This window comes from Chrysochloris asiatica, unplaced genomic scaffold (genome assembly GCF_000296735.1).
Source record: "Chrysochloris asiatica unplaced genomic scaffold, ChrAsi1.0 scaffold00216, whole genome shotgun sequence".
NCBI classification, from domain to species: Eukaryota; Metazoa; Chordata; class Mammalia; order Afrosoricida; family Chrysochloridae; genus Chrysochloris; species Chrysochloris asiatica.
In genome coordinates this window covers 329,487-336,955 of record NW_006408734.1, presented here as the reverse complement: position 1 = coordinate 336,955, position 7,469 = coordinate 329,487, and the positions used below count along the sequence as shown (strand labels likewise).

General features: G+C 40.0%; 1 pseudogene; it reads left to right on the top strand.

Annotated features, from left to right (window-relative positions):
• Positions 1 to 2,579: 2,579 nt before the first annotated feature.
• LOC102841285 lies at positions 2,580 to 6,570 on the top strand (annotated as a pseudogene).
• The last annotated feature ends 899 nt before the right edge of the window (positions 6,571 to 7,469 follow it).

Sequence of the window (7,469 nt, the reverse complement as noted above, 5' to 3'; positions counted from 1 at the left end):
GGTAAAGAGGAAGACCCCTAATGATATGGATTGGCCAAGTGGCAGCATTGATGGACTCAAGCGTGGCAACAATAGTGAGGTTGGCCCAGGATCAGGCAGTGTTTCGTTCTGCTGTGCATAAGGTCACTATGGGTCAGTACCGACTTGATGGCACCTAACAACAACATTGCATTTGAGTATATTACATGGCTTTCACTTTTTTCTAAAAAAAGACAGGTGATGCAATGGAATGCGGAAATCGTCAAACAATATTATTAATATCACATGTAAGTAAATCTTTGCTAAAGATAATTCAAAAACAGCTGCAAGAGTGCATTAACAAAGGATGTAGAACTAGGGATATCACTGCAGATATCAGATGGACTTTGGCTAAAAGCAGAGAACAACAGAAAGATAACTTCCTTGTGCTTTATTGACTATGCCAAGGCTTTCGACTGTGTAGATCATGACAAACTATAGATAGCATTGTGATTAATGGGTATTCCAGAACATTAATTATGCTCATGAGGAAACTGTATATAGACCAAGAAGTAGTTGTTCGAACAGACCAAGGGGATACAATATGGTTTAAAATCAGAAGAGGTGTGCACCAGGGTTGTATTCTTTACCATACTTATTAAATCTGTATGCTGGGCAAATAATCCAAGAAGTTGGATTATATGCAGAAAAGTGTGGCATCAGGATTGGAGGAAGATTGATTAACTACTTGTGAAATGCAGCTGATATAACCTTGCTTGCTGAAAGTGAAGAGGACAAAATACTGATGAAAATTAAAAAAAAAAAACAAAAAACTACAGCCTTCATTATGGTTTGCACCCCAATGTAATGAAAACAAAAATCCTCATCATTGGACCAATAAATGACATCATGATAAATGGAGAAAAGATGGAAGTTGTTAAAGATTTTATTTTGCTTGAATCCACAATCAACACTCATGGAAGCACCAGCTTAGAAATCAAATGGTGCATTGCATTGGGCAAATCTGCTGTACAAGACCTCTATAAAATGTTCAAGAGAAGATCCAGAAAAGGTTCTGCAAGAAGGTGGACTAGGCAGAAAAACTATGCAGACCCTCTGCAGCAATGATATGGAAAACCAGATGAAACAGATGCAGTGGATTGTCCTAGAACTCTGAGCTTCATATGTAGGGATAGAGAAGTGGATTGAGTGCTTACTGGGAGAAAGAGGTAAGCAGATGCAGCAAGTGAGGAGGTGTCTGATTAGCTTTAGCAGCCATCTGTACCTGCCACAGTCATCTTGAGATTTGTGAATGGCTTCACAGACAAAAAAGCATATTTGCACTGCAAGAAACCTACCTGTGGCTCACAGAGCCAAGGTGTGATTTTTTTTTTTTCTTGTTCCCCACAGTCCTCTGATGAACAGAGGCAGTGTACACCCCCAAGGAAGCTCCCATACACAAGGTGGTCTGAGCCTCATGGAGGTGAACACCAAGGTTGTCAGCACCATTGAAGGAGGAAAAAACTATCCACAATTGCCATTCTTGGGTGAACTCTGCAAAGCCTGTCCTGGCCAGCCTTGAACTAGGTCCCACTAGGAGAAGCAGCTGAAACAACGTGTGGATAGAAAAAAAAAAAAAAGAAAGAAAGACTGGTTATCTGGGCAGGCTGGCCAGGTGCAGCAGGACGATCTTGAATTTTCACTGGTGGTTGTGAAGGCAAGAGGCCAGCATGTGGTGTAGATTGATAATACTTATTGATGAAGAGAAAGCATGTCCAGTTTTCTTCTTCTTCTATCTTCATTACTATTTTATTTTTTTCACTGTTCTTTTTTGGCTGATTTATTTGCTTTCCTGGAGTCCTGGTGTGGTGCTGTGTTGATGCACCAGACTGAAAAGCCTTTTGAACTGCAAGGTCAGCAGTTCAAGCTCACCAGCTGCTCCTTGGAAACCCTATACAGGGTCACTATGGGTCAGAACCAACTCAATGGCACTTCACAACAACATTTGTTTTCCTTCTCACTTGCAGGTATGTTTTCTCTTCCTACCTCACCTAACTGAAGACATCAACTTCTGCCATACAGCTGAGCCACAGTGTACCTTCTACAACCTCACCAATTGGGTTAGAGTCAATAACAGTTGCTATACACCAGATCAATGACAGCAACCAATGTCAGCTAAATCCACCCTGAACTGAACTGCATATGCAGCAGTAAGGGAACAGTGCACAAGCTTATCTCCTAACTACACCCACAAGGAGGCAATTGGTGAATGCCTAACTACATTCATCAACTTAATACAAATGCAAAACTAAAATGCCTTGAAAGCAGCAGAAATCTCTGCTCACATGAAGAAGCAAGATAGAGTACCTCAAACAAAAGAGAAAGAGGCAAAGCTAGAAAGTGTTTTTGAGGAAAAAGATGCACTGAAAGTACCTCAAAAAGGATTAAGGAGAATGATATTTAAGTTTCTCAAATGATTGACAGAAAGGCCAAGGAAAATGAGGAAGGATGCAGAAAAGCATTACAGAAACAATCAAACAAAATAGATAAAGGATTGGAGATAATACAATACCTGCAAACAGAAATCCAGAAGATTAATACTAAAATATCAAAAATGGATAATGCATTTTACAGGTAAAGGAGGAGAATTGAAGCAATGGAAGCCAGAATTAGTGAGCTTGAAGATATATATCTCAGTAATATTCAGTTAGAAGAAAAACCAGAAAAAAAGAATTAAAAAAAAAATCTGTAAGACTCATGTGGGACAACACAAAGAGGAGTAACATACAGATGATCAGGATTCCAGTATAAGAGGAGACAAAGAAAAGCACAGAAAAGATAGTCAAAGAGCTGCTGGAAGAAAATTTCCCTAACATAATGAAAGATGAGGGAGTCCAGGATCATCACTGGACCATAAAGTTAGTTTGAACTGCAAAGTTGGAGGCTCAAACCTACCAGCCACTCCTCAGAAGCCTTATACAGGGTCACTATGAGTCAGCACTTACTCAATGGCACTTAACAACAACAATAATGAAAGAGGAGAATACAGGCATTCAAGAAGCTGAACAAATCCCAAACAGGATTGACCCCAAAAGAAAATCACCAAGACAGATCATAATCAAACTCTTCAAAATCAAATACAAGGAAAAATTCTGAAATCAACTCAGGAAAAATGGGATGTTACCTATAAAGGAAAACCAACCAGATTAAGCTCTGATTTCTCATGAGAAACCATGCAGGCAGGAAGGCAATGGGGAAACATTATAAAACTCTGAAAGAAAAAAACTGTCAATGAAGAATCATATACCCAGAAAAACTATCCCTCAAATACCGTGATGAAATTAGAACACATCCAGAAAAAGGTAAAAGAAAAGGAATTTGTAAAAATCTAGCCAATTTTACAAAACATACTAAAGGGAGTCCTTTGGACTGAGACCCTACAACAGCAGACAACAACCACAGCAACACCACCCAGAATTCAATCCAGATGTTGAAGTACCATGATTAAAACAAAACTACAAGACTGAAAATAGGGAATCAGAGATATCAGTCTATAATGAAGACAACTACAAAGCAAAAAAAGGGAAAACGTATAGTTACAGAAATCCAAATGGCAAGGAAGTCAAGTAGATTTCTACACAAAACAAACTGCTTTAAAATTGGGAAGAAATTAATCAATTACAGGATAGCCTCAAAGAAACTTGTTGTTGTTGTTAAGTGCTATTGAGTCGGTTTTGACACATAGCGACCCTGCATAGGGTTTCCAAGGAGCAGCTGGTGAGCTTAAACTGCCGAACTTATGGTTCAAACCAACATTACAGTCCAGCGCATTAACCCACAGTGCCACACCAGGACTCCTGAAGAAACTGAATACAGCTTCAAATCAAATCTAGAAAAGGAAAATCCATGAAGGTTTTGTAAACATTAAAACTATGAGGAAATCAATGAGAAAAAACACAAAACAAATGAACTCAGCACAGGAAAACATACAGAACAAAGAAACCAGCAGCACCACACACACACAAAACCGCACAGCTGAATGACTGCAATCAATTCATACGCTGAACATCAATGAATTAAATGTACCAGTCAAGAGACAGATTAGAAGAATAGATAAGAAAATAGGATCCTTCAATATGCTGTCTACAAGAAACACACCTTACACACAAAGACAAACATAGATTAAAAATTAATGGATGGAAAAATATATCAAGCTAATGGCAATAAAAAAGGAGCAGGATTGGCAATATTAATCTCTGATAAAATAGATTTTTAAGCAAAAACCAGCATAAGAAACAAAGAAAGACATTATCTCATGATTAAAGGGTCAATTGAACAAGAGGATATAACCATAATAAATATCTATTTTCCCAATGAAAGAGCCTCAGAATGTATAAACTCTAACAGAATTGAAGAAAGAAATAGACAATTATACAGTAATAGCAGGAGATTTTTAGTACATCACATTCAAAATAGGACCGAACAACTAGAAACAACCAAGACACAGAGGAACTAAACAACACAATCAACTTGACCTCATAGATTTACACAGAGCACTCAACTCAACAGCAACACAATGCACATTCTTTTCCAGTGAACATGGAGCATTATCCAGAATAGACCATATGTTAGTCCACAAAGCAAGCCTCAATAAATTTTAAACATCAAGATGTTACAAAGCATCTTTTCACATTACAATGCTATAAAATTGGAAATTAACAATATGAAGATCAAAGAAACAAATTAAATACATGGAAACTGAATAATACCCTGCTGAAAAACTACTGTGTAGGCTCTCTGCTCCTCCCTGTTTGACAGGCAATTGCATCTTTTCTTGCAGTCCCAGCTGCATCCCTGAGACACAATAGTGAAAGTCGGAGTCAACGAATTTGGCCGTAATGGGCTCCTGGTCACCAGGGCTGCTGTTAACTCTGGCAAAGTGGAGGCTGTTGCCATCAACAACCTCTTCATTGATCTCAGCTACATGTTTCAGTATGATTCTACCAATGACAAGTTCAATGGCCCTGTCAAGGCTGAGAATGGGAAGCTAGTTATCAATGGGAAGCCCATCTCTCTCTACCAGGAGTAAGAGTCCACCAACATCAAGTGGGGTGATGCTGGTGCTGAGTACATTGTTGAGTCCACTGGTGCTAAGTACATTATAGAGTCCACCGGTGTTTTCACACCCTTGAGGAGGGCTGGGGCTCATTTGAAGGATGGTGCCAAAAGAGTAATCACCTCTGACCCTTCTCTTGACACTCCCATGTTTGTGATGGTGTGAACCATCACAACTCCCTCAAGATTGTCAGCAATACCTCTTGCACTAACAACTGTTTGACAGTCCCCCCCCACCCCCCTCGCAACCCCCTGGCTGAGGTCATCCATGACAAATTTGGCCTCATGGAAGGATTCATGACCACAGTCCATGCTATCACTGCCACCCAGAAGACAGTGGATGGCCTCTGTGGGAAACTGTGGTATGATGGCTGCCCAGAACATCATCCCTGCATCTACTTGCCTGAGCTGAATAGGAAGCACTGGCATGGCCTTCCATGTTCCCACCCCCAACGTGTCTGACCTGCCGTCTGAAGAAAGCTGCCACATATGAGGACATCAAGAAGGTGGTGAAAACTAGAAGAAAGAAGAGGATAAAAAGAGTAATCTGATACAATTTTATGAACTTGACCTACACCTATGGATGCAGTAGCTCAAAAGAGGGAACAAATCGTTACAGTGAGGATCACTCCCACCCCCTCACTACACAGGGTAGACAGGAACGGGCAACGTGGTCATTGACTACCCAAAATGGTGGGGCTACAAAGGCAAGAAGTGACTGGTTTACAAGTGGGAGCCTAGATCCACAGGGCACGGAGGAAGATAGAATCTCCATTGAGTAGTATCCAATCTGTCTGGGCAGGGCTGATGAAAAGAGATGGAGATAGGTCTCTTGTGGTACAATAGTGAATAATTGCTATTAGGACTGACTGTGAGGGTTGGAAATGTAAAGGTAGATGTTCTATAGCAAAAGGAGGGGAGTGATTGACTTTGCAGTCCAGGAGCAGAGGTCCGTGGGAGCATCAAGGGAGAAGAGTGGAGTGCGGGACCCTACCCAGAGAAGCAGTGACGCCGATGATGGAGGCAGAGACAATGACATGGAGAGATGGAGCAGCTGGGGACTCTAGACCCAGAAAGGGAGAGGGGCTGTGTGCTGACGACCAGGGAGGCAGGCTTGCCAGGTATACCCTTTGGTTGATTTATGATGCGTGGAGGGGATTGTAACCATGTCAATACAGCGATATACGATAGAATGAATGTAAAGCTAATGTTCTCACATGTAAACTATCACATAATTCACAATAAAACATTAGTAATAATTAACAAAAAGGTGGTGAAGCAGGCATTAGATGGTCCCCTAAAAGGCATCCTGGTCTACATTAAAGACCAGGTCATCTCCTGTGACTTTAACAGTGACACCCATCTTCTACCTTTGGTGCTGGAACTGGCATTGCATTCAACGACCATTTAGTCAAGCTCATTTCCTTGTATGACAATGAATCTGGTTATAGCAAAAGGGTGGTGGACCTTATAGTCCACATGGTCTCCAAGGAATAAGAGCCCCCTACCACCAGTCCCAGCAACAGCATTAGAGGAAGAGAGAGGTCCTCAGCTGCTGGGGTGACCTTACCTCAACACGATCTCCCAGCATACTGAGAAGCTCTCATCCTCGACACAGTTTCCATCCAGATCTCCTGGAGAACGGGAGGGGCTTAGAGAGCTCAGCCTTGTCATGTACCATCAATAAAGTACATTGTACCCAGCCCCCCAAAAATATAATTTTTATTATAACTAAAAAAATTTTTTTCTTTAATTTCTTCAATCAGATGAGAATGAAAACAGAAAACCTTTGGGGTACAGCAAAAGCAGTGACAATTTATTACAATAAGTTCACGTATCCAAAAAAAAGAAAGAACCAAGATCAACATATTAACACAGTATCTCCAGCAATTAGAAAAAGACCAGCAAAGTAAGCCTAAAGTCACCAGAAGAAAAGAAATAACAAAGATTAGAGAAGAAATAAATGAATTATAAAACAGAAAAAGACAAGAAGTTGGTTCTTTGAAAAGACTAATAAAATCGAAAAACCCTTGGCAAATCTAACAAAAGAACAGAAGTAGGTACAAAAGACACAAATAAGAAATTATATGGGTGATGTCACAATAGAACCAATTGAAACAAAATGATAATAACAAAATACTAAGATTTAAACGCCAAGAAATTTGAAAATCTAGAAATGGATATATTTTTAGAAAAATATGACTTACCTAGTCCAACACAGAGTAAAATAAAAAAGTTGAACAGACCTCTAACAAAAGAAGAATTTGATCAGGTCATTACAATCTCCCAACAAAAAAAAAGAGTCCAGGTCCAGATGGCTTCACTGCTGAACTTTACCAAACATTCAGAAGAGAGCTGGGACCAATTTTACTTAAACTATTGCATAATATACAAAA